The following is a 27831-nucleotide window of genomic DNA, read 5'->3' as shown; positions in this document are numbered from 1 at the left end:
ATGGTGGAAAATGATTACGTCACTGAAATGGAGCAGGCGATGTTTGCCCTCAAAGAATTTTCAGAAACTACGGGCGCTGCTTTTGGCCCTTATCTGCAGGCGGTGTTTGAGAATGTATATAAAGTGATTGAACATCCGTTACCATCAGTACGTAAGGCGTGTGTTGAGAGTCTTTCCAAATTTCTGACGGCTTTCCATCGCCTGGGCAATGAAACGGCCTTTACCGAATACTCTAAGATTATAGTACGCAAATTCTATGAGATGATTATTAAAGATGATAACCGGACTGTGGTTGTTAATATTCTGGATGATTTAATTGACCTCATCAGGGATTTTGAGGCAGCCGCTATACAATCTCAAGAGGTTGTGAAATTGCTCTTCAAGGCCACCCGTAGGTTATTGACCCAATCAACTAGATGTCAAAACTTTGAAGGACGTCAGGACAATCTAGACGCAGCGGAAGGCAGTAGACTAGATGAGATGCTTATTGGTTATGCTGCTGGCTTATTTGTGGAATTGGGATATGCTACCGAACCGGCACAATATGCCGTATATTTTGACAAAGGTATATGCATACTGTCTAAAATGCTAAGAATGGCCATAGATAATAATTGTGCTGCACGGAGGACTCTGATATACGAAACCATCGCTGATAGTATCAAGCACCTGAACATGCAAGTTGTCGACTATTTTGATTCCCTATTTAATGTTTTCTTTAATGGGACAAATGACGCAGAAGCCAAGTGTCGCCAGCATTGCTATTATGGCCTAGGAGAGCTACTATTTTATGGAGATACCAAATCTCCAGGAGCTTGGCCTGAGGTTGTCAAATGCATAGCCAATGCCATGACAAAGGAGACGGAACCAGCTGTAAGAGATCGCATTTGCAGTGCCCTATCACGTCTTTTGATGACAAATCCAACGGACTTTCAATTTGAAGAGATTCTATCAGCCCTGTTAGATCTCTTACCCTTGCGTGAAGAATTTTCGGACTATGATGCAATTCTACAGGCTTTTCAATATGCTTATACAGAGCCACGTGGCCGTCAGCTCAACTTTGTACATCGGATATTGGAACTAACACTGCGGATTTTGTTTAGCAAGAACTTGCCCGATTCAGCAGAATGCACTGCAATAGAATTATTTCAGAAAATTGCTGAAGAAAACCGACAAATTGTTACATCGATATGTGCTGCTAATCCCGAATTTCACGATTTTGTAATGTCTTTATAAGCTAAGAAATCCGTCTGATTTCTTGGCCCCTAAATTTTGTTAAGTGCCTTTCATTTTTGCCATTTTGCCTAACGATTGTTTAATCAGTGTTCGAAATCAAAAGTAAATTAAAGTAATTGTTTCTCCGAAAGTAGGTTCTTGTGTGACTACGTTTGGGCCATTAACCCTTTTTTGGCATAACCCTTAGCTGTGCTTAACCTCTTCATCTAGGTCGTCGCATACTTCAGATACACAAAGTCAACCAACTGAGTTGAGTCATGGGGCAAACAGAGTGAAAGCATCTCGTTTTCATTACATTTAAAATGCTGTCAGCACCTAACATGACATGACTTTGCCGTCGCCTTCCATCCACCACCACCACCATCAGTACGTCCAAAGGTTCAGACATAAATGCGGGCTCTCAAAATGTCTTCATGACCTGGCCTTCTATTCCATTTTCTTTTCTTTTTAAATTTTGTGGCACTTTCAACGCATCATTGAGTAAGCCGAGAAGCGTACTCATCATGAGAAGGACAAGAACATATATAGAAGGCATTCGGGCTGAAAATGAAGATGCTTAGAAATGGAGTGTGCGTTTATAATCAAATTAGAAACGATGCGTAATATCAAAGGCCCAACGATGCGCAGTAGGCGCGACATAACACCCGAAATGTTCAAAACACACCAGAGAAGAGCGGTACCCTGGAAAATGGGACTGGGACATCATCAAGAGGGGCGCCCTGACAACTTCAAGTGGAAAGTGACAGCGCTGAGTGCGGAATGGAGCTGCAAAACCTGAAGAAGACGTATCATTAATGCCAAACAAGGAGTCGAACAAGAGGTACGCGTAAAATGAAAAGGTGTATTATGCACTCAACTTGAAAACCAGAAATTTCTCTCTCTCTCTCTCTACCTCTTTCTCTTAATGTCTCTCATCCTGTCAATTCCTACTCAAGTATGCTTGAGTATGTTTTTTTCTTCTTCGTTTATTCATTCGTAGTAGGTTTGGGCCTCGGTTCTGTTCAAGTGTTTTGTCGGGCACATTGCACACACTTCCTCGAAAGTTGGGCATTAAAAGAAAACGACAAGAAAAAGACAAAAGTAAAATAAGGAGAGTCAGAATGATTTTCTATGTTAAAGACTGATGACGACACCCTAGTTCACTATCATCATCAAACAGAAATCACGGCCCGAAATACCCTTCAATTGATATTGTGACTAGAGTTTTATTGTACCTGATTAATATTAGCAAAGCAGTCTCTTCCTCCCTCTCACTCCCTCCCTGGCTCTTTCTCGCTCTCTAATCACATGATAAGCATTTTCCATAATTCTCAATTGTTACGTGTATGTGTCTGTGTGGGTCTAGTGTGCATCTAGGTAGAGGTAGCCATAGAACAGTACAAATAGGCGATAGGAAAATCAATTTAATAATACCCCCGAACCTCAAAGTCGGCATAAGACAACGCGTCAACCCATTTTATTTACAATTAGGTGTCTGTCCCATACCACCCCATCCCACACCTCACCCTTCTTCCATACCACCCTTTCTGTGTGTGTGTGTGTGTGTGTGTGTGTGAGTGTGTTTCGAGCAGTTTAAGTGATTTGAGGCGCCTCCTTAGCTGATAGCAAATACCAACCAACCGACCAGCCAACTCATAAAGACATTATCTATTCTATGTCCATGAGCAGAAGCTCACGTATTTGGGTGACGAGCAGAGTAAAGCTAGCAGGAGCAGGCGGAGGAGAGTGACAGAGAGAGAGTATTGGTGGACTAGTGTAGAATAGAGCAGTAAGCCATATCTTTTTTGACCATTTAATTCATCGGTAGCCGTAATATTGGGGCCCCGAGTGAATTGGAAATATCTATCTGTATCTGTATATACCACGAACACAAATTCTATTTCTGTAGTCTGTTTCACTATTTGTTAAATTCATAAGCTGCTATATCGTTGCCTATCGGAGGGAGACTATCTACCTATCTATCTATCTCTCTATATAGAAGAAGCGCGGACAGTGCGGACAGCACGGAGTAGACAAGTAGCAAAGCGTCAGTTAATATCAGTTGGTTTTGGATGGTGGGAAGGGGGAGGGGCGGTGGTGAAAGGGGTTTTCTGTCTGTTATATATGCAATGTCTATCTAGCTGTTACCATATGATATCTATCTATCGGTTACCTATCCATTTATGGCTAAGTAAACCCCAGCACTTGAGGGCTCTTACCCGACTCGACTTTATTCCTGGCGTGATTTTTATGACGCCCGCTTAGTCTGTGTCACCATTGAACTGAAGGTCTTTTCAGTCCAACAGGGCTTATTACATTGTTGCAAAACAACCAAATGAAAGATAAAATAAACTAAAAGAATTTTCGAAAGTCTCAACTATTATTTATGGCCTTAGCTTAAGTTTTGTCTTGGCAGAAATCGTTTTAGAAGTTCAAGGAGTTAAATCTCTAGGGCTCTTGTTATAAACTGAGTTAACCTTCTGTAAGAATAGAAAAAGAAAGTCTCCAAAATATCATTAATAACTATATAATACATTCCCAATCTGTCCCTCTTTTTGACCCTCTTGTAATGCTTTTCCATGTGTCTTTTCCTTTGTATCTTTGTTGGTAACGCTCTCACAGATTTGTCGCAGTTCGCATCAGAATACATATGCCATGCCCGGTGGGGATATATCGGATGATTTGCGTCGCAAATTTGATCAATGGTGGTCAAATCAACTCTCTCCCCAGGCCTCAGCCATGACCCCCAAAATGTTGCCCTTCATGACAGCGCCGTCTGCTGTGCCGGTGGGGGCAGGACCCAATGAATTGGTCGATTTTCCTGTGGGAGTGGGCACTGCACCAATGGCTGCGGCTGCCGCAGCAGCAGCTCATGCCGGTTCCATGGGCAGCCGAGAGAGTTTATTGCTGGCCAATGAGGCAGTGGCCGCTGCCCATCATCCCAGTGCTGGACAGGGTGGGGCTGGGGTGTGGCTGCTGGTCCCGGTCATCATTCTGGTATGCTTGTACATCCATATATGCATCCGGCCATGCATCCTTCGATACATCATCATCATGCTCCGCCTCAGTATGCCAATCAGAAGACTCGCATGCGAACCAGTTTCGATCCGGAAATGGAGTTGCCCAAATTGCAGAAATGGTTCCAAGAGAATACCCATCCTTCACGCTAGCAGATTCAGAATTATGTGGTGCAATTGAATGCCTTGGAGTCGCGTCGAGGTCGCAAGCCTTTGGATGTCAATAATGTGGTCTACTGGTTTAAGAATGCTCGCGCAGCCCAGAAACGGGCCGAGATGAGGGGCAATGTGACCACCACAATGAGTGCCCTGGGACACGCGGCCATGAATGGTTATCTGAGTCAGCATCATGGAGCCCAATTAGGGCAGAACTCCAGCTCGAGTGCTGGTAGCCAGCCCAGCATGAGCATGGGCAATCTGTCGCGCATGTCGCATGATTATCTCAAGAGTCCCATGAGCTTGAAATCAGAAGATATTGATACCATGTCCCAGCATTCCAATGATATGGATGAGGAGGCGCCTGTGAGTTGGTCAAATACTCCACAATTGCCGCTCTCCCTGACCACCCACGAGACGAATCGGAATTCCCCGCTCATGGATGGCGATGAGGAGCACGATGACTATGAGGCCACAGCACCCACAAGAGCTATGAGTGAAATTAGCGATGTGATCAATGGCAATGTGCATGAGGAAGAACGCCAACAGCAACAGCAGCAGGAGAAATCCAATGATGAGCACAAGGATGACATTTCCAAGGAGCATACGGAAGGTGGACATAACGAGCAGGATCATGAGCAATTACCCGATGATTCGGCTCTCAATCACAACAATAATGAGAATGAGTTGACCATTCCGAAATGCCGCAGCACACTTAAAGAGGAGGAAGATGATCTGGATATGGATGACGATGACTTGGAGGACAATGACAATGAGATCGATGCCAGTCATTTGGATGAATTTCGTTCCCCCTCGACGGCCATGGATGGCAATTTGGTGACCGCCTCGCACAAGGATCAACAATTGCCCTTTCCCATGGTACCCAATTCGATGTTCTCGATGAAGGATCATGTACATGAGCCATTACATGCCAGCATTTGGCCAGGCGGCAGCAGCAGCAGGACACACGGCAGCCCATCATGCGGCGGCGGCAGCTGCAGGAATCGCACTTTCATCGATCCGGTCACCGAAGTGCCCAAATTGGAGCAATGGTTTGCCATGAACACGCATCCGTCGCACAATTTGATACTCAAATACACCGAGGACTTGAACACCATGCCCTACAGGTAAGCATTAACGAGAACCCAATCCAGTTAAAACCCTTTGCTAACATATTTCGTGTTCTTTCGTTTTTGTTTGGCATCTTTTTATACGAGGAGAGGGACTAAAAACTGAGAAAAACTTTTTATAAAGCTTATTTAACAGCTGCTGCTTCAATTTTCAATTTTTTGTTTTGTTGTCCATATTTTAAGCTCAGGCCATTACATTCTGAAGCCCAACTTCCGGAGGCTGCCCCGGGAAAGTGTTTTAAACTGCTTCTGGAATAGAAAAATTTAAGATATTAGAAATGAAATGAATTATATCAAAACTAACGTTTTTCAGTAATTAATGTACTTACCGAGAAGAATGTTCAAAGCCTTAAGATAGGTTCCAAAGCTCAACTTTTTGTGTTTCTTATCCAGGTTGTGGCTCTTCACAAGAGGGAGTTTTCTCCAGCTACTTGAGAGGTCTGCAAATATAAAAAAGAATTAAAATTTTGTGCTTTTCATACAACAGCTGTGTACTTACTAGCTTTTATGAATTTCCGACGTAATGCTGTTCTTGAAGTCAATTATTTCTAAACCAGTTGCTAATGTTTTTTTTTTGTGAGAAAAAAAATTAAATTATTACAAAATAAAAAAAAAAATGTTATCTTTTGGCACAGCCCGGGGTCGAACTCGCATTTAATTTTGTTGGCAAAATACTTTGTTTTCCTTTCACTCTCCGTACTTCATATTTTCTTACTCTTTTCATTAGCATTCGATTATAAATAATGCTATTCATTTAATTTAATTTGTCTAGATTTCGACCTAATTGAAGTTAATCAAAAAATTTGTTTGAGCGGGGCGGGGCTTCAGGTCAATCTTACTGATTTATTTGTAAGATTTTAAATCATAGGCAGCACAAAAGGTGAGCAGGTTGTCTGTATAGCTATTTCAAGAACCACCAAGTTCTATCATCAGCAGACTTCGTTAAAGAATCCACAATTGTAATGGCCATACCATATCTTCAACGCTAAAACTAGTTGGGAATTACATACATTAATTTAATACTTTGCCAACAAAATTACTATTCACTATTTGTGTGTATTATAGATAATATTTAAATAGCACTTACCTTTATTTATATCAAAAATCAATTACACTAATACTTTTTCACTGCCGTCGGCTAACCTCAGCATGAAAAACGCTGTCAGAATTTTTCTCTGCCGACGTCTGTGGTTCGGACAATTGGGCGACATTGTCAACGGCGACAATTTGGTACTAAAGGGTACAGACATATGTATGTATGTATGCGTAGTTATATAAAATTTATGTGAAATCCATATTGATAGGAAATAAAACGACTTATCATGCTTATTTAGTTTATGGTTTCCATTTAAACACATTTTGTATTGGATTTCAATTTAGTAGTTATTAAATTGATGTTATAATATCCCTTCAGTACCAAATTGTCGCCGTTGACAATGTCGCCCAATTGTCCGAGCCACAGACGTCGCATATAGGTAGAATTTGCAAAATTAGGCGGCCAAAAACATTTTTTCAATAAAATAAACTTTAAATGGAAAAAATAATTAAATATTATTGTTTCCTATTGAAATACATTAATTTCCTATTAAAATACATTAATTTTTTTTAACTTAATACTAAAATAGCAAGGTTTTCTATTGAATATGGGTTAACTTTAAATGAAACATTACAAAAGTTGGCTTTATCTATTAGATTATATTATTATTTTTAAATTCAGAGTTACATAATATTATTTAAAAAAAAACGAATATGTTTATTCTGCTTCCGAGTCCAAATCGTGATGCTTAGCACTATCATTTGGCTCAGCAGGAATGAGCATATTTATGGTTTCCCTTTAAAATGGTTCATGTGATTTTTTTTTGTTAATTTCATACAGCTTATGAATGGGTCGGAAGTTAATAACAACCTTTGATAGATGTCGCGATTGCATTCTTCCCTTGTAAACTTTCTTGCAAAGTTGAGACGGTATGATCGGAAATGTTTGTTGCGAGCTTCTGCTGCTTCTTGTAACGTACAAAGCCTTAACGTAGCCGATGGGCAGCAAAAATTATTGTATCTAATTAGAATGTGCCCCATGGTTGGGCGGCAAAAATTTCTGTAACTAAATATCTATAACCACGACACCACAAAGGCTTACCAACCATTGCAGTCGGCAACTATACGTTATTGTGTGAGGCCTATCTTGGTGTTAACACGATTCATCTGCGGGACTCTTAATGCGGCTAGCAAGACAATCGGCTGGGGTGGTTCTTTGATGAATGTGTTTCACCCACTCACACGTCAGCAACTTTAAATAAAGTCCCTGTGCTGAAACTCGAAATAGAATAGAGAGCAAAGAATAGAAGAAAATAGTCCTAGTGTTGGCTGTATAGGTGTATCTACAGCCGCGCTCTCTACCCACCCTACCATGATTTTCCTTTCAGCGCTAGGGGAAAATCCCAGAACAGACATCCTTATTCACATTAGATTGCCCAAAAAGAAAGTTCAGAAAATTACCTCATTATAAAAATCATTATTATTCACTTAAATTAATGTATTCTCACAATCATTCATTTCTTAGAATCTAATGTTTCATGTAGTATTCTGAGAACAAAGTTAACTCACATTAAAAAAAACCAAAACCATTCCATAGTATATATATAAGAAAATTTACAACTTCATAAATGATATGAATTAATTTGTAATTACTAAAAAAAATATATAGCTCGAAACTTTAACGCATATCGATTTATATTCAAAGATAATCAATATCAAAAAAAAATATTCTTAATACTCGGCATAATTTCATGAACATTAACTTCTCTTTTCTTTTTTTTTTTTTAAACTTCGACCCACTGTGCAAAAGCAAAACGTAACGCTTACATATGCAGCGTATAAAAATTAACCGTTAAATTTTTTTTTCAACTCTTCACATACAAAATGTTTCAATAAAACAATTATGCATATTTATTCACTCTTGCCCTTTTCTCTTTTGATACTTTCACTTTTCAGTTCATTTTCTTTTTTCTTTTCTTTACGCATGATTTTATTCGAAACACATTAGAAGTATATAAAAATATATAGAGGGGCAAACGGAGTGGAGATAAGCAACGACAATTGTTTTCGCTTTTGTCTTTGCATTGAATACTCTTGCTTAACGTCTCCGACTTCACTTTATATTTTGGTAACAAAAAAATGTAGTAGAAAAAACTCACCCTTGTAGCGTCCGACGAAGGCCTTCGAGGAATTGCTGTAGAGGCTATAGATTTAATTTAATTTTTGTTGTATTAATTATGTTCACATTTTTGTTTCGTTACCAAGTAAAGCAATTGCTCATGCTTGTTTTTTTTTTAATTTTTTTTTTCTTTTATATTTTCACTTTCTTCTTCCTCTGTTATAGATTTTTTTTTGACCTTTCAATTTTGCATTAGATTTCATTTTTTTCATTTTTTGTTTTTGCTCATTTTTTTTCATTTTTAGTGTATGTTACCTCGCGACTTAAAAAAAACAATTTTGGTTTTGCACAATGTGGCTCGAAATGTTGCTTTGCGTTTTCTTCTTTGTATACTTTTTTTTTCACTTGCTTCACTCCTTTTGCTTTTTTTTTTTTTTTTCTCTTATTACCAATTATTACTTGTACACCAACTTATTCTAGCTTTCGATTCTAGTATATTACCTAGGTTTAAACTAGAGAGCTGCATGAGTGATAGAAAAATCAATTCGAGTTAACAGCATTCAAAACCAAATAAATGAATTGAATGACTTTGAAAATCGACTTCAACTAAATGAGTGTGCGACGTAAAAATCAGTCGCACAACATTCAAACGAAACAAAACGAATTGAATGAGTTAGAAAGTGAGTCAATGAGTTGCTATGATTCGAATGCATTCGAATTCCAATTCTGATTTTAGTATTTAGTATTTATTTGTATTTGTTTGTGACAATACTAGAGTAGTTAGTGGCTCAGTGGGGACCTACTCAGACTACAATACTCTTGTTACCGGGTTCAAACCCCCTACAGAGATAGAGAAGAATTTTTTTCCCAAATAGTGAAGTATATTAAAAAGTAGATCCATTGTGTATATGATGAATTAAAGAATATGATTTTTTTTTTATAATATATTAGATAGCCTTATTTATGTTTTCACGGTTCGTGGCAACTAGGAATCTAATTTAGAAAAAATAGGTTTTACAAAATTTGTCCCAAATTGTCAAATCCAAAACTGTGTCCTTAAGTTTTTGGTGTATAGCAAATTTTAATAGCCCCCATTTCGCCATTATTTTCCATACATTTTTGATAAAATAATTAGTTTTTGTTGCTTTTAAACATCCCAATAAAAATGAGTCAATTCGAATAATTCTAATGATTCGAGTGCCTTAGTACAATTCCATGTTTTGACACTCAATTCATTGCCTTTAATTAAACACAGTTACGTATTTTTAGAGATATGACAAGTACAAACTCACACTCATTCATTTCATTGTGTAGTTGTCACTCATTTATTTGAATTCAATTCGAATGGATTCATTTGACTTTGACTTTTCTCCCATTCATGAGCTGCAAGTTTTACTCAAGGCACCTCCACAACCACAGACGAATTCTAGAGTTTTCTCGGGTAATTAGTTTGAAAACCTCATTGTTTAATATCTTTGGCATGATATGTTCCTTGTAATTTTCCTTGGAGGTCTTCTAAAACATAATAACAATTCCCTAAACATTCCCTGACTCTAGATTTCACCCATTGAGGATTGAATTTCGCATTCGTATTTTTCTGAAAATTACTCTGGCTGAAGTTTCTTCTGAATACTTCTTGCCCTATTCTAAAATGAATTTGCCGAGTGCGCAAGTTATACTGCTTGGCGTTTTTATCTGCTGCTGATGCAATTTGCTGTTTTATTTCTTTTCTCAACAACTGCAATTGATCGTCTTTCCTAAGGGGATTAAGTGATTCATCTAATAAATTGAACTTACTTAGTAGACTATAACGAGACCCATGTGTAATCATGTCAAAGCCAAAAACTGCATAATATGGAGTACAATTAATGCTCACATGATGACCATTCCGCAGAGCACAACTAATAGCTGGAATATGTTCATCCCACTCTCTATGATCATCGTTAAGATAAGCTCTAATCGCTGCTATGATTGATCGATTCACCCGTTCTGAGGCATTGGCTTGAGGTGAATACAACGCTGTATATACATGCTTAATACCAAGCTTCGTTAGCCACGCTTTAAATTCGACCGCTTTGAATTGTGCTCCGTTATCGCTCACTAGGATTTCCGGAATACCAAACATAAAAAAATATGATCCTGAAGAAACTTCTGTATTAAACGAGATGTCAACTTCTTCAACGGACAAAGCCAATGAAATTTGGAAAAGTGATCCAAAACTATTACCAACCCAATATGCCCTCGCTTACTGCGTGGATATGGACCGACCAGGTCTATGTATAACCTTTGAAAAGGACGCATTGAAACTGCTGGCTTTCCCAACGGCGGTTTTAAAATGTAATTCGGGGCTTTGGTAGACTTGCAAATATCACAGTTACGCACATAATCTCTCACTTGTGACACCATGCCTGGCCAATAAAAAAATCTCCTTATTAATTCTAGGGTCTTACATTAGCCATTCCTCCATGTGCTCATATAACACTATTATGAGCACTGCCTATGACTTCAGTCGTCAAACCAGATGGAATCCACAGTATCCATCTCGATTCTTGATTTTCTAAATTTCCATCATCATGTTCAGTTCGTATATAGACAAAACCATCTTCTACTCGTATATCTGGATACTCTCCCAGACTATCTAAAAACTTTTTTTCAAATTCTGATATTCACTATCACCAAAACAGTTGGAATTTAAATCAACACCAGGATAAACTTCTTCTAGTGCACTTATTTCATCTGAAAACATTCTCGAAAGCGCATCAGGTACGACATTGTCCCGACCTCTTCTATGGCTTATCGTGAACTTGTAACTTTGCAATTTCATGGCCCATCTAGCCAACCGTCCCTTCAAATTAGGTTGCTTCATCAGCCACAAAAGGCTCGCATGATCCGTAATCAATTCAAACTCCTGCATCTCAATATAGCATCTAAACCTGTCGATTGCTTCTAATGCTGCTAAACATTCCCGCTCCGTTACACTGTAGTTTCGATGAGCTGAACTCAGTTTCTTGGACATAAATAAAATTGGTTTTTCTTCTCCTTCATCTGACATTTGAACTAACGTAGCGCCTATGCCGACATCGCTCGCATCGCAATGCACATAGAACTTCCGTTCAAAGTTCGGGTTCTGCAAAACTGGAGCTGAAGTCAACGCAGACTTAAGCTTTTCAAAGGATTTCTGAGCTTGCTCGTTCCAGACAAATTTCTTTTTCGACGACAGAAGCTCGGTGATTGAAAAACTAATATCTGAAAAGTTAGGTATAAATCGTCTATACCATCCGACTACTCCCATAAACGCTCTTACTTGTTTAACTGTCTTCGGAATTGGCCATGACTGAATCGCGTCTGTTTTTGATGTGTCAGTTGAAATTCCTCCATTGCCTACTATATATCCTAAAAATGCAACTTTTGTGACAAAATTTGCTCTTTGCCGCATTTAAAGTCACATTCGCCATTCGAAATTGCTCAGCTAGCTTGGCTAACACAATAAGATGTTCCTCAAAGCTTTCTGATACTAGACATAAATCGTCTAAGTATCCAAAAGTAAATATTTTAATTCAGGGGGTATTATTTCATCCATTAGTCTACACATTGTTTGCGCGGCATTACACAAACCAAATGGCATAACCACAAAATGATACAATGGACGACCGGGTACTGTAAATGCTGTGATTGCTTTTGATTCCTCACTCAAACCTATTTGCCAAAAAGCATCCTTCAAATCTATCTTGGAGATGATGTTAGCTTTTGGTAGTCTTGCGAAAATTCCATTGATGCTGGGCAGTGGGTATGCGTCTTTCTTTGTAACCTCGTTAATACGTCGTGCATCTAAGCATAAACGAACTTTTCCAGGTTTAATCACCAAACGCATGGGCGAACTCCAAGGACTATTTGACTTCTCAATAACTCCTAGCTCTAACATTCTATCGATCTCCTGAAACATAACTTTTTCAACAGCCGGTGAAACTGGGTAAAATCGCTGTTTAATCGGGGTGGCATTGCCTACCTCTATATGATGTTGCAGAAGCTTTGTTCTTCCGAGGCCTTGCCTTTTAAAGTCTGGAAATAGACTAATGATTCCGCCTAAACGTTTTTCTTCTTCTGCTGTCAGCGGAAACTTTTCCTCACCGTCTTTCTCTGTTAATCTAGGCACGTTGCTATTTGAAGTTTCAATCGAGGAAATTACACCCGGGGCCAATCTGAAAGCTTTCCAAAAATCTGTTCCTAATACTACCCTATGCTTAATCGAAGGGATTATAAAGAAATTAATGTCCTTCATCTGCTCCCTATATTTTACGTTCAGTTGTATGGATCCAATAACTGTTTGTGGCTGTCCATCAGCCGTTTTTACTGACGAATTAATTTTGCGAAATTTTGAATTGTGCGACCAGTCTATTTTAGCCAGGTCTGCTCCAATGCAACTAATATTTGCCCCTGTGTCTAATAAGCCTAATTCTAAAAATTGTAAAAATGAAATTGAAGCATAAAATCGGCCATCTACGGCTTCATTAATTACTGAACAAATTAACCTTCTTTGGTATTTCGTACAGCTTTCCAAAAGTTACGCATACGCAAGGTTGAGCGCTTTGGTGCTCTCTTGACGCATGCGACATTACTATCATCAGAAAATATTTTTTCGCAATCTTGCATATTCTTTTAAACGTATGTGGTATGGTTTAATTGGATGTAACTTAATATTCTTTCTATTTGTTTGTAACTCTGAAATGTTTTCTTGCTTTTCTTGTTCAGTGTAATTACGATTTAATCTTTTGTGAGCAACATTTACTAAGGGTCCGTCCGCTTGTTGCCATACGGTGGTCCCTTCCGATAGTTTTCCGTCCGATTTGAACATTTTATACACTGCGGCTTGTATACTCCTTTGGTTCCGCAGCCGTAACAAAAGATAATCCGATCTTCTAGGCACATGTCCCAGCGATGTCCTTCTACGTCACAATTCCAACAAACCAAAGAATTCGCCACTCGCTGAACTGCATCTACCTCTTTCACCGACAATTCGTCTTCTGACTGTTCTGTGGCGTCTAGTACTGCAGCTACGGATTTGTAAACGGGTTTAGAAAAATTTACACTCTTGATCGGACGCTTAATTAGTGTCTCTCCCAATAGATTTTCTCTTCTTTGTACTAACTGTCGTAGATGTGACACCGAAACAACTGATATATATAACAATGCTTCACGCACTTCCGGTATCAGGTTACGCTGCAACTGCTGCACTAGTCTATCCTCTTCCAATGGAACCGAAAGCCTACTAACAATGGATATTACATCCCATAAAAATTATCAAATGATTCTCCAATCTTTTGCTTCCTACTTCTTATTTCTTCAAAAATTAAATCATCATCCTTGTTATCACGATATTGTCTTTTGAGTTTGTCACAAAAATCTGTCCATTCTACTTGCGTGATCTCTTTACGGTATCTCCAATACCAATCTCGGGCTTTTCCAGTTAGGAGAATATGTAGGTTCTTACAGACTACTTTACTCCATCTAAACTATCCATAGTTAATGCACGCACTCTGTACAAGAATTCTTGCACGGTACTGCTTTTTGTGATCCCTCGAACTTTATACCCCAACTCTGGATAATCTGTGTAACCTTTTCGCTCCTAATACTTGATGTAGAAATCGGCGAATTTCTGGGTGAAGATTGTGCTCTAGCCTGCGTATTTAATTCTTGTATGCTGGCTGCTGCTTCATTCGTCTGCAAACTCTCAAACTTCTGATTTATAAGATTCTCTATTCTTTCAAACAATCTTTCGTAGTCGACCGCTGGTGCCGATGTACTAGCTGTGGCGTTGACTCTTGTCTGATGTCTCTCAAAATTTTCTGGTTGAGCGCGTTGTACTCTTCGCTTAGGAGGTCTTCCCTGTCTTTTCGCTGTTCGTAGTGGTTCTACCTCTTCTGATGAATTCATCACCGTATTTTGCGGACTATTGTCATCAGGTATGGCTGACTGTTCTGGACCAGATAAAAGGTGTGCTTGCCTCTGCTGTCGCGTATTATGGACTTTAGGAACTGCTCCTCGTTTTTGACTGGCTGATAACTCAGTTCTAACTTGTACATCTCTAAGGTGGCATAAAGGCTTGCATACCGGACACTCTTGATTTGTCGAAACATAAGTAATTATACAATTTCTATGAAATGAGTGCATACACTTTGTCGTTGCCCTTTCGTGTACGTCTGAAATAACTTGTGAACAAATGCTACACACTTGTGATGAGGATGATCGTGGTACCTCCTCGTACTCTCTATCACTGTGTATTACTGACATTTTTAAATATTCGATAGCGTTATCAATTCAACCAAATGTTAATCAAATTCTTATTTTTTTTTTTTTTGAATAATAATTTTGAATAATTTTTCTTTTCGGGTTACTCTAAGTGAATTCAGGTGTAATAATTTACTTTATCACTAGGGACTACTCTTGATATCTGCGTTAGGGATGCTATTTTCTTAGCAACACGAAATAGAAATTTACATAAGTACACTCATATTTTGGGTAGTGTCTTTCTTTTTAAGCGGTTGGGTTAGGGTCACTTGACTCTACATCCCATAGTTCCTATTCTCAAAAAAAAATCATCTTCCCTCTTTTATTTGAGTTGCACCTACATAAATGAATTTAAAAAGGGATTCGTTACCTGTCTTAATATAGTCGCTTGCTATGCCAATTATGATCTGGGGTTGGCTGATTAAACCATTAATGTTCTCACCAATGTCCTGACCACTCACAATTAAGCTGCTACGGGCTATACTAAACGGGATAACAAAACTAGACTGACTAGTCTATGTACTCTCTACAATAATACTAGCGGTTGCATTATCCTTAGATGATGTTTCAGCCATTTGTCACAATCATAATTCCAGGTAATACGTATTCTATTAAAGCAAGAGGTACAGAGTCTAGGCTACTATCAAGCCTTCGTCTACTCAACACTTTTCAAACCAGAGTCTAGCTCTAGGTCACATGCCAAAAGTTAGTAGTTTCTGCTGTTTTGACAGTTATTGTTTGCCTTGGGTTCATGTTGACAGTTAGCTTTAAAATATTCGGAACAATTAGTAACCTAGTTGAATATCGGAGACCGGTAATTCCAATAATAGTTAACTTTACGATTTTAATTGTTGATAGTATAGAATAAAAGATTAGAATGCACAAAGAAATTAAAAGAAGAAAAGGGGTCAATCTACCAAATGAATTATCTACCTGAGAAAACCTTAGGGAGATAATTATCAAATTAGAATCGGGCCCCTCAGTTGGGCGCCAAAAATTACTGTAACGTACAAAGCCTTAACGTAGCCGATGGGCAGCAAAAATTATTGTATCTAATTAGAATGTGCCCCATGGTTGGGCGGCAAAAATTTCTGTAACTATATATCTATAACCACGACACCACAAAGGCTTACCAACCATTGCAGTCGGCAACTATACGTTATTGTGTGAGGCCTATCTTGGTGTTAACACGATTCATCTGCGGGACTCTTAATGCGGCTAGCAAGACAATCGGCTGGGGTGGTTCTTTGATGAATGTGTTTCACCCACTCACACGTCAGCAACTTTAAATAAAGTCCCTGTGCTGAAACTCGAAATAGAATAGAGAGCAAAGAATAGAAGAAAATAGTCCTAGTGTTGGCTGTATAGGTGTATCTACAGCCGCGCTCTCTACCCACCCTACCATGATTTTCCTTTCAGCGCTAGGGGAAAATCCCAGAACAGACATCCTTATTCACATTAGATTGCCCAAAAAGAAAGTTCAGAAAATTACCTCATTATAAAAATCATTATTATTCACTTAAATTAATGTATTCTCACAATCATTCATTTCTTAGAATCTAATGTTTCATGTAGTATTCTGAGAACAAAGTTAACTCACATTAAAAAAAACCAAAACCATTCCATAATATATACTATATACTATAAGAAAATTTACAACTTCATAAATGATATGAATTAATTTGTAATTACTAAAAAAAATATATAGCTCGAAACTTTAACGCATATCGATTTATATTCAAAGATAATTAAATGAATATCAAAAAAAAATATTCTAAATACTCGGCATAATTTCATGAACATTAACTTCTCTTTTTTTTTTTTTTTTAAATTTCGACCCACTGTGCAAAAGCAAAACGCAACGCTTACATATGCAGCGTATAAAAATTAACCGTTAAATTTTTTTTCAACTCTTCACATACAAAATGTTTCAATAAAACAATTATGCATATTTATTCACTCTTGCCCTTTTCTCTTTTGATACTTTTCACTTTTCAGTTCATTTTCTTTTTTCTTTTCTTTACGCATGATTTTATTCGAAACACATTAGAAGTATATAAAAATATATAGAGGGGCAAACGGAGTGGAGATAAGCAACGACAATTGTTTCGCTTTTGTCTTTGCATTGAATACTCTTGCTTAACGTCTCCGACTTCGCTTTATATTTTGGTAACAAAAAAATGTAGTAGAAAAAACTCACCCTTGTAGCGTCCGACGAAGGCCTTCGAGGAATTGCTGTAGAGGCTATAGATTTAATTTAATTTTTTTTGTATTAATTATGTTCACATTTTTTGTTTCGTTACCAAGTAAAGCAATTGCTCATGCTTGTTCTTTTTTTTAAATTTTTTTTTCTTTTATATTTTCACTTTCTTCTTCCTCTGTTATAGATTTTTTTTTGACCTTTCAATTTTGCATTAGATTTCATTTTTTTTTCATTTTTTTGTTTTTGCTCCTTTTTTTTCATTTTTAGTGTATGTTACCTCGCGACTTAAAAAAAACAATTTTGGTTTTGCACAATGTGGCTCGAAATGTTGCTTTGCGTTTTCTTCTTTGTATACTTTTTTTTTTCACTTGCTTCACTCCTTTTGCATTTTTTTTTTTCTCTTATTACCAATTATTACTTGTACACCAACTTATTCTAGCTTTCGATTCTAGTATATTACCTAGGTTTAAACAAAAGAAGAAGTTAAAAATTTTCGTTTTCACTATGGCTTTCTGGCTTAAACCCTTTTTTACTTGATTTTCACTTTTTAACTCGGTTACAATTTATTCTTTGGGCTGCGTGTTTTCGCTGTTTTCACTTTTCACCGCTTGCCGCGTGTTGTATCGAAATCTGACTGATCAGATGGTCGCCAATGTAATTGCTTCGTCTCTTTGGTGAATAACTTCTTCGCTGCTTGCACTATCCAACATAAATGTCTTGGACTTCTGGCTTTGGAAATCATTGACACCAAAATTTGGGCTTTACGTTTGTCTAACAAAAAAAATTATATACACATACATGATAAAATGTGAATGTCGTTAATGCGTTTTTTTTTTCTTTTCTTTAGAGCTGTATAATTACCTTCTGCTTAATCAAAGCAATACATTTTAATTTCCTTTTTTCTTTTCCATCATGAACGAACATACCGAGACTTTGAAAATCTGCGTGCAAAATTTTATTTGCAAAAATTACCAAATTTTAATGATTCAAAGAAAAATTAGCACTTACTCAAAATGTATATCTTGAAATAGAGAACACCAACATCAATGGTTTCTTTTTTATTTCCGATTCAAGCCCATGAAGGATGGCTTGTATTTATTTGTATTTAAAATTTACTTGGGTTATTTTAACCACAAAAAAAATGAAATATTAATTTTTTTCTCACTTCCTGCAAAGGACTGTTCCGCTCGGTTGCCAATTTGAAAAGAATTTATCAAGATAGTTCGCCTATGCTCTATGCCTAGCTTTGATCTTCGTTTAGACCCGAAGTCAATTGTCAAAGTGACATTATCCGCTATTGGCATAATGGGAAAAAGAAATGTATCACTGTGGTGAACTTTCTTTCTGCAATCAAGCAGTGCATTCGCGGGTCTTTTAAATGCTGCCTTCCTTTCTTTTTTTACTTTTTTTTTTTTTCTTTTGAGCTGCAAGTTTTACTCAAGGCACCTCCACATTTTTCGGATAGTTGTCCAATTGGCAACAATGCATTTTCAATTATGCTAGCTCCATGTAATAGAATTTTATGCATAGTGGGGGTCATAGGATGCCAATCATATAACTTTATATATAGATTTGCAGTTTCTAAGGCATATGCATCGTATTTGGCAGTATCAATTTTGAAGCCACTGGAAATGGCTTCTAAAATAACTTTAAATCTATATATAAGTTCATGGTTTATTCCTGTAATGTCAGATGCCAAATAAATGTTTTCGAAAAACCGCCTACTAGTATGTGTTGCCAAAGTTGGCTTTGGGCATGTCTACCAATAGTCCAGTTTCTAATCGAAATCGTTCTTGTATTATTTTTTTTGTCTGTTCTTCTAATGTTTTTTCTTCAGTTGTCTTTCTTGCTCTATATTTTTTATTGGCAATTTCAGGTGTAAAATGCTTTCAAAGAGTCTTATCCTGGCGTGTAATATGGAAATTCCAAATTCTAATGCTTCAGGACATACAACATTTTTGTTACTTAAATCATTGAAGTTCTTTGATGTGGCACCACATATGTAACACCGACTTGTTGAGGTTGTGTTAGTTGCCGCGTTACACACTTTTCTATCAACCATGGTCATCTTCATAATATGATTAAATTTAAAAGCAATCTGACCTATAGACACTTCGGTCGACGCAAGAGCTTTGCAAGCATTCTCCACAAATTTTATTTCATCATTGGTTACATCAGTGTTCCTTTCACGAACCTGAACCGAATCGGCTTACAAAAGCGTGGCGAAGAAGGTGTGGGATTTTGCCAAAAATCTTATTATGGTCTTTGAAGGTCCGTTTCCGCGCTAGTAGCTGTAATTTTCATAGCCATTTTAGGTGGATAGCATTCTTTTTTAGCTTTCAATAATAGATCATAACAGGGATAATGGCCTTTGTTTGTTGCTCTTATTATTTCGTATTGTCGCCTTGTCAGATCAGCCTCAACAAACATTTTGAGAGCTTCAAAGGAAAGGAGGAATGGTTTCATTACTCTTGGAGTATGACTTTCTATACTTGCCAGCCCGTGTTGGTGAGTTCGTTATATCCTTAAGGATTTTAGATGCATTTCTTTTCCCATCATTTTGCAAAACCACTTGTGCAGCATGGACTATCACCTCAGGATTTACCAAACTTCGTATTACCTCAGTCTTTCTTCTCTCGCTTCGATCACTCGATTCAGAAAACTGTTTACAAGGACGCCCTTGACGATTTGACGAATCAATTGGTATTTCAAATGTCCCTTCTAACCACAAATAATATTTTTCTAAAAAAAAATTTATGTTTCAAAGATTTTTTGATAGTTTCAGAAACTTTGGAAGACTCGAGGAGGTAACTTTTCAAAAAATCTAGTTTTTCTTCCATGGTTCGTATATTTTGGCCTTGCATCAGGTCAAATAAATACCTTCTCGTCACTTCTCTCACACCAGAGGCACTAGATAAACCTACGCAATTAGAAGACGCACCTATACCAAAAATGAAATGTCGAAATAAAAATTATAAAAAAAATATTATACAAAACAAAAAATAATAAACAAACACAAATGACGAAAACGAATGCAAAAAACTAGCAGCAGCTACCATTTTCATTTTTATTACCTTAAAACATTGACAAACACAGTTATACCACTCACAATGAGGGGAGCCGGGGGTAACACAACTAAAACATTAAGTAAACATGAAAAAAGACATTCACAAAATACACAAAAAAGGTTAGGTTATTCAAAAATACACAAAAAATATTTAATTTGTCAATTTAATCTTCAAATAAGAATAAATTAAAGTAAATACCTTCAACTTCAAAATTCATTATAAATAATATTTTTCTGGAGTACTCTGTCACACGTTCTATCCCTTTGAAAAGCGTTTTTGTTGTGGCGAAAAGCAAGCAAAGCGTAGTCCGGCTTCAAACATGAACACGTGTTCATGTTTTCAATGGAATTTTGCGCAAGTTCCGTTAGATTTCCAGAAAAATCCGGTTTGCCATCAAGGTTGTTATACAATTTGTGTACAATTTGGCAAAATATATGTAGCGTTGATTTAGCGATCGTTACTATATTTAATTATTTATTAATATTTGAATTGTTTGATGACAATCGAGTTCAATATATTGTTAGAATTTAAACATACTTATAGAAATAACACTAAACTAATTATGGACCTTGACGTGCGACTCAGTTGACAGTCTCTTTGCGAATGATCCACGGCCTCTTTAACAAGCTCTCTCTCAACTTATATAATGATCCTATGCCCTGCTCTCTCTACTACTACTAGAATGTTCGGCCACTACGCGTTTGTCTCCTCTCTTCTATTACTTTTGATTGCTCCCTCTCAATACCATTTCCCACATTCGGCCCTCCTGACTGTACATTCGACCCGAATGACGGTCCCCACAATTTCATATATTCCGATACAGTTGATGTCCTATTAGGCCCTTCCGCCTGTCCAACTTTCTCTACTTCATATCTTCCATGATTTTTAATTGCCGTTACTTTATAGGGTCCTAAATACTTTCCTTTAAGTTTCAGACCAACGCCATATTGGGTACGCTTAATAGCAACCAAATCATTTTTTTTGAATCGTTTTCCCTCTTTTCTCTTTAGATTAGCTGACTTCTTGTTCTCCTCCTGAATTTGTTTTATATTTTCAACTGCCTCCATTCGTATTTTCTTTCTGTGTTCTGCTAGTTCTTCGATTAGAAGATCATCGAGTAGTTCTTTAAGGTTTACATCCTCTGATCTACGCATGTCAATACCGGTTAGGATCTTAAAAGGAGCTATCTTAGTACTTCTAGGTGCCGTATCGTTGATGATTTGCTGAACTTTCCCAACGTATTTATACCATGAAGCTGGATTATCTAAACTCATTTTAGCTAGCATTGGAATAACAATCTTGTGAATCCTTTCAACCTGCCCATTTCCTCGCGGTACTCCGGTGGTAATCAATAAATGCACGATGTCGTGATCCTCGCAATACTTTTTGAAAATATGCGATGTAAAAGCCGCGCCTCTATCAGATATCAATCGTACTGGGTTCCCAAAATTTGTTGCTTGAACTTCTAAACACCGTATCACTTCATCTACGCCTGTGCTCCTAGTGGGATATAACCAAACGTACTTAGAAAAACCATCTATAATAACCAACAAGTAATTATACCGTTTATTTGTAAGTTCCATTGGTCCGACGTGATCAATATGGTAAGAACAAAGTGGTTTGTCACCCTTTTCTATCGAAGTTAGATATCCCTCTCTTTTGCCAGCCTTTGCGTTAATAACAATACACTCCACACGAATAACCTTATCTCTCAATTCGGGAATATAGTATGATTTCTCGATTAAATCTTGCGTTTTCTTGACGGAAAAGTGACCCTGGGTATGTGCAAGTCTAATAATCTCATGTTCCATTTCCGAAGGCACTACAATCAACTCACAATTAGGGTCTTTAAAGAGAATCTCGTTCTCTATATAGAAGTCTTTATAACTTTCTTTTTCGACTAGCGTCCTTACTGCCTTGGTCCACTCATCTTGCAACTGAGCTTCTTTTAATCGATGTTTAATAGTGTCCTCAACAAGCATAAAACATGCAAAACGACTCAACGCATCGACGTGCCTCATTTGAGTACCTGATCGATGTACGATAACATAATCAAAATCTTGAAGATCATAGCCCAACGAGCAACTCTCAAAGGAACATCTTTCTTTTCGATTAATTTTCTGTAGTTACAGCATAAACGCTTCTGACCATTCTTTTTCGAGACTAAGACAACTGGCGACGCGTACTCAGAAGTACTGGTTTTAATTATTTTCTCTGCTAGCCATTCTTGAATTTGTTTATCAACAATTTCCTGATCACAAAGGGCTAAACGTCTCGGGTGCTGATACACAGGTATTCGTCGCTCAATATAATTTTCATGCTTACTGGTGCGTTTGCATTTCTTTTTGGCTGGTAGTTCCGAATTAATTTCTCTACTTCCCCTTTTATCAAATGGTTTAAATGCGAAAGATTTATGTCTGGACTCTTATCCCTGTCTTCAATATTTGTGATGAAGATATTTTCAATATCTCCTGCCCACTGAATATCTGACTCATTTTGTTTTCTCTTTGACATACTATGGGTGTGACAAACTTCTATATCGTTGCGCATAGCAAACCTAGATCCATTTGCTGTTACATTTATATTGACAGTGTTCAATATCGTTCGACCCAGTATAGCATCAAAACTTATATCCTGATCTGGCACTACATGGAATTCTATGTTCATAACTAAACCATCCACTTTCACTGGTATGATAAAACTACCGAAAGTCAACACTTTACTGTCGCCAATTCCTGTTAAGTGTCTAGCTCCGCCTAATAACGGTTTCGATCCAATCATAAAATAAATATTTCTTGTGATATGTGATGTATCACCGCAACTATAGCATTTCCGATTCTTAGATGTATCAATTAATAAATATACCCTGATTAATCTTTCCTCCTGACTGAGCCTCAAACTTGTTTAACGACTTGTGAAGCACGAACTTTCTGATACGTTTCTATTTGAAACTTCAGTTCTTGTAGATTCCTGGCTTGAAATAGAATAGCTTTATTTACTTGTGAGTCTGGAATGCCCTTTACAAAGTATTCTATCAAGCTCTCATCGTCCAAATTCACTGGTTTGGCAATTTCCATTAAAGCATACAAATATTCATGCAAAGTCTCCTCTCTTTTCTGAGAACGTTGCGATAATATTCTATGAATCTCAGCTGCTGATCGTTTCGAACCAAATTCTTTGCGCAGTGCTGCTTTTAATATCTCCCAATTGTTTATACCATGTTGACTCCGAATAAATGATTTAGCTGCCGCAGCTAACAACTGTTTGGCGTATATAAAGGTCTGTAACTTGTCCCATTGTACTGTAATAGCACACTCTTCTATCTCTTGTACCCACGAATCAATGTCGGGACTACCTGAGCCGGAAAAATAGGATACACTGCCCTCAACATCTTTTAAGGTGTACCAAGATCGACTACAATTGTTTATGGGCAATTCGCCTCTAGCTGTAACTACTGATTCTACTTCTTCATCCTCGCTATCTTGGTCTTGAATATCGTAATGAGTAAGAAGTCTATTCTGTAGATCACGTTTTCTTCCCACTGTGCTTAGGTTCAATTCGGCCAACTTATTTCGCAAATCTGCGACTCGCAATGCCATAACCTCGTCAAGCTCCATATTACAATATTTTCTTTGTTCAATACCAATAATTAATGCTAAGGTTAGTTTTAGTAAATTCAATTAAGGTTAGAACTATATACATATAGTCCCCAAAAAATTTACCCAAGTCCGCTCCTGTCCCACGAAGTCTTCGTTTAATTTCTGCCAGCAGGTTGTCTGTCCTCTTCTAACGTTTTGTCTCTTGCCGCGTCCAGCTTCTGCCTCTGCCAACGGGTTGCCTCTGCCTCTGCTGACGTTTTATCACACACCACGCCCAGCTTTGCCTCTGCCAACGGGTTGCCTCTGCCAACGGGTTGCCTCTGCCTCTGCTGACGTTTTGCCTCACGCTACGTCCAGCTTTGCCTCTGCCAACGGGTTGCCTCTGTCAACGGTTCGCCTCTGCCAACGGGTTGCCTCTGCCTCTGCTGACGTTTTGCCTCACGCTACGTCCAGCTTTGCCTCTGCCAACGGGTTGCCTCTGCCAACGGGTTGCCTCTGCCTCTGCTGACGTTTTGCCTCACGCTACGTCCAGCTTTGCCTCTGCCAACGGGTTGCCTCTGCCAACGGTTCGCCTCTGCCAACGGGTTGCCTCTGCCTCTGCTGACGTTTTGCCTCACGCTACGTCCAGCTTTGCCTCTGCCAACGGGTTGCCTCTGCCAACGGTTCGCCTCTGCCAACGGGTTGCCTCTGCCTCTGCTGACGTTTTGCCTCACGCTACGTCCAGCTTTGCCTCTGCCAACGGGTTGCCTCTGCCTGCCAACGGTTGCCTCTGCCTCTGCTGACGTTTTGCCTCACGCTACGTCCAGCTTTGCCTCTGCCAACGGGTTGCCTCTGCCAACGGTTCGCCTCTGCCAACGGGTTGCCTCTGCCTCTGCTGACGTTTTTCTTCTTGATTCGCTCTGTCCAAATATTTCTAGACTGTTCTAGAAAAATTCACTGATCGCCGTCCGTTACCAAACATGCTCGTGCGTGTATTGTCTGCGTCGTAACGTATTTGGGCACCAAAGATTTTATGCAACAATTTAGCACAGCCTATCTCGCTTGCTCTTACACAATGATGACGACACAAAAGTTTTTGCTTTGTCACTTCGAAGAACTTTGTTTGTTGTCTCTTTCACTCACGCAGTGTTATATGTTTGTATGTTAATTTCTTTAAACAATATTTCGGGCGAGCCCCCAAAAATGTAGCGTTGATTTAGCGATCGTTACTATATTTATTTATTTATTAATATTTGAATTGTTTGATGACAATCGAGTTCAATATATTGTTAGAATTTAAACATACTTATAGAAATAACACTAAACTAATTATGGACCTTCACGTGCGACTCAGTTGACAGTCTCTTTGCGAATGATCCACGGCCTCTTTAACAAGCTCTCTCTCAACTTATATAATGATCCTATGCCCTGCTCTCTCTACTACTACTAGAATGTTCGGCCACTACGCGTTTGTCTCCTCTCTTCTATTACTTTGATTGCTCCCTCTCAATACCATTTCCCACAGATATTTTGATTTTTAGGCTATGGCCACAACCACAGTGCACCGGGTCTCGAATTTTTTTTTTTTATCGCCGCGCAAAAACTTCGAATAAGTATATTTCGTGAATAGGTGGCTATAGGTGGCCAACTATAACTTCATCTTCGTCTTTTATAACAATGCTAATGTATGCAAAACATTCTTAAAATTGGTGAGTACTACATAACACATAAAGGTACTTATCTGGACTATTGATATCCATCACAATTACTTTGATAGTAACTTTGCAAAAATAAATATTGACTTTGGAAAAATGTATCACTGAAAACACTGTGAATGATAATCGAAGTTTGACTACCTGTAATTCGGCGCGGGCGCTATTTTGAAAGGTGGGAATGATGAAATTAGTTTCTCTGAAGTATCTCCTAACAATGTGCATCAATAGTTTGTTCTTAAAATGATTTTTTTTGTTGACTTTTGGCCGCCTTATTTTTCAAAATCTACCTATGTGCAGCGTGGCGTCGCTCAGCAATTTAACACATGTTTTGCGATTTCTTCTTTTTTTTTATTACAACTCAACCCAAGGTACTCTAAAATATGTATGTAAGTATTTAGCCACATTTAAAATTCATACATTAACTTCTTACAGCAAAGACGTCCAACTGGGACACTTCAGAATGGAAAAGCTGCCGGTAAGTAAAACTTACCTTGAGGTGTCTTAAATAAATGTATTTATTCCTTTATTTATTTTAGCAGATTTAGTTCCCCAACCACCACAAACGTCTGAATCAACTCCAAACTTGACACCACAAGAAAAAAATGTATGTAACTAAATTGTCCAATTACAAGACTTCAAATTCTTTAAATGAAGTTTAAAGTGAATTAAAAATGGATTTACTCGCAACCTTAAGGCGGATAGGATTATATGTGGTTTTCCACGTAATCGACAATTGGTATTTCTTGTTCAATTTGGCGAAATCGAGGAAGTTGTGACCCAACCTGATATGAAAAAATATGCACCACAGCTTCTAATCGATTTTTATATTGCAAATTTAGATGATGGTCCACTTGACAATTGCAAAAGTGAGTGAAATTTTTTCCTTTGTATATCATTTGGTTTAACTGCATATCTATATATGTATATAAAATTCTCGAGTGTGGTGTTTGTTACCAAACTACTCCGAAACGGCTCGACCGATTCTCACGAAATTTTTTATGCAGATCGTGTAGGACTGAGAATCGGCCAACATCTATTTTTTATACCCAAATAATAACGAGCTCACGATTAAAACTGACTAACTGTGATGGATATCTCAACTACCTGTGTTTTATACGAGTGAAATTAGACACACGGCCTACTTGATAAGAGATGAAATTCAACAAAAATAATTTAAATCTTCCAATCGAAAGAGGCCGTGAAAAACCATATACAACGTTGAGACTTTCTAGATTTCAGTAAGGTGATGTACACTGTCGAGTTCACACGGCTTCGCTTGGGGATTTTCGTATACAAAAATTAAATTTTCCAGTTTTTTTTTCGGAACAAACAGTTGAAATTTTCTTTTAACTTCAGGACAATATTTTTCTTCTAAATTTGTCATGTCTATGTGGCGAAATATTCTAGGAAGGGTGCGGCCCCAAGCATTGACAGGATGCAAAGGTTTTGGACTGTCTCGCAGAATGGCATCTAAGGATTTCGTGGATTCACCTAAGTGTTCCAAAGTGGATAATGGAGGCTGTCAAAACAAAACTCAGTGCAGCCCTAAAAGTATAGCCAAGCCCAAGAAAGAAAAGGAAGAACCATTCCAGTTTCATCACCTTCTGAAGCAACCAGCAGAGTGTTGTGCCGATCCCTGCCCAGAGAGATTCCCCACCTTTGACGAGTGCCTGTACAAGGAGTCGGATAAAGCTGCCCGCAAGTATCAGGTCACTTGGGTAGAGTGCCCATTCAAATTAAACCGAAAAAGATCTGCTGTTTTGAAAAAGGCAAGCGGCCACCGATTCCACGACGCAAACGTAAGGAGCCGAAAGCCAAGTGTGAGGAGGAAGTTCAGTGTCCAGAGGAAGGCCGTTGTCCGATATATGTTGGCCGATTCTCAGTCCTACACGATCTGCATAAAAAATTTCGTGAGAATCGGTCGAGCCGTTTCGGAGTAGTTTGGTAACAAACACCACACTCGAGAATTTTATATATTTATCGGCGGCGCATTTGTGGTTTAAAAAGAACCGTTTTAGCGGGCCGCCAGCGTTCTGTCGCTGTCGCCGAGTGTGGTTCGGTGGAAGGTGCGCACAAGAATTGTGCGTCTCGAGTTCAGTCGTTGTTACAACTCGAGTGCGACCGAACTCGCTGCGCTAATTATTGATCAAGAAAATAATACACGTTATACACCAATCAGTTTTCCAACTTGATTTATTACAACAATGGCACGAACACGCAGGGGGGCTAATTTGAGTCGTCAAACAAACAGATCTAGAGGCATGCAAGATAGAAGAGCAATAAGATCAGATGCAGAAAGGCAACAAAATAATG

The 27831-nt window shown here is 38.2% G+C and overlaps 1 pseudogene; it reads left to right on the top strand.

The window, feature by feature from the left end:
* Positions 1-27767, top strand: LOC124461734 (annotated as a pseudogene).
* The last annotated feature ends 64 nt before the right edge of the window (positions 27768-27831 follow it).

This window comes from Drosophila willistoni, unplaced genomic scaffold (assembly GCF_018902025.1).
Source record: "Drosophila willistoni isolate 14030-0811.24 unplaced genomic scaffold, UCI_dwil_1.1 Seg611, whole genome shotgun sequence".
Taxonomy (NCBI): domain Eukaryota; kingdom Metazoa; phylum Arthropoda; class Insecta; order Diptera; family Drosophilidae; genus Drosophila; species Drosophila willistoni.
The sequence above is the reverse complement of the archived record's forward strand: the minus strand, read 5'-3'. Positions and strand labels throughout refer to the sequence as shown.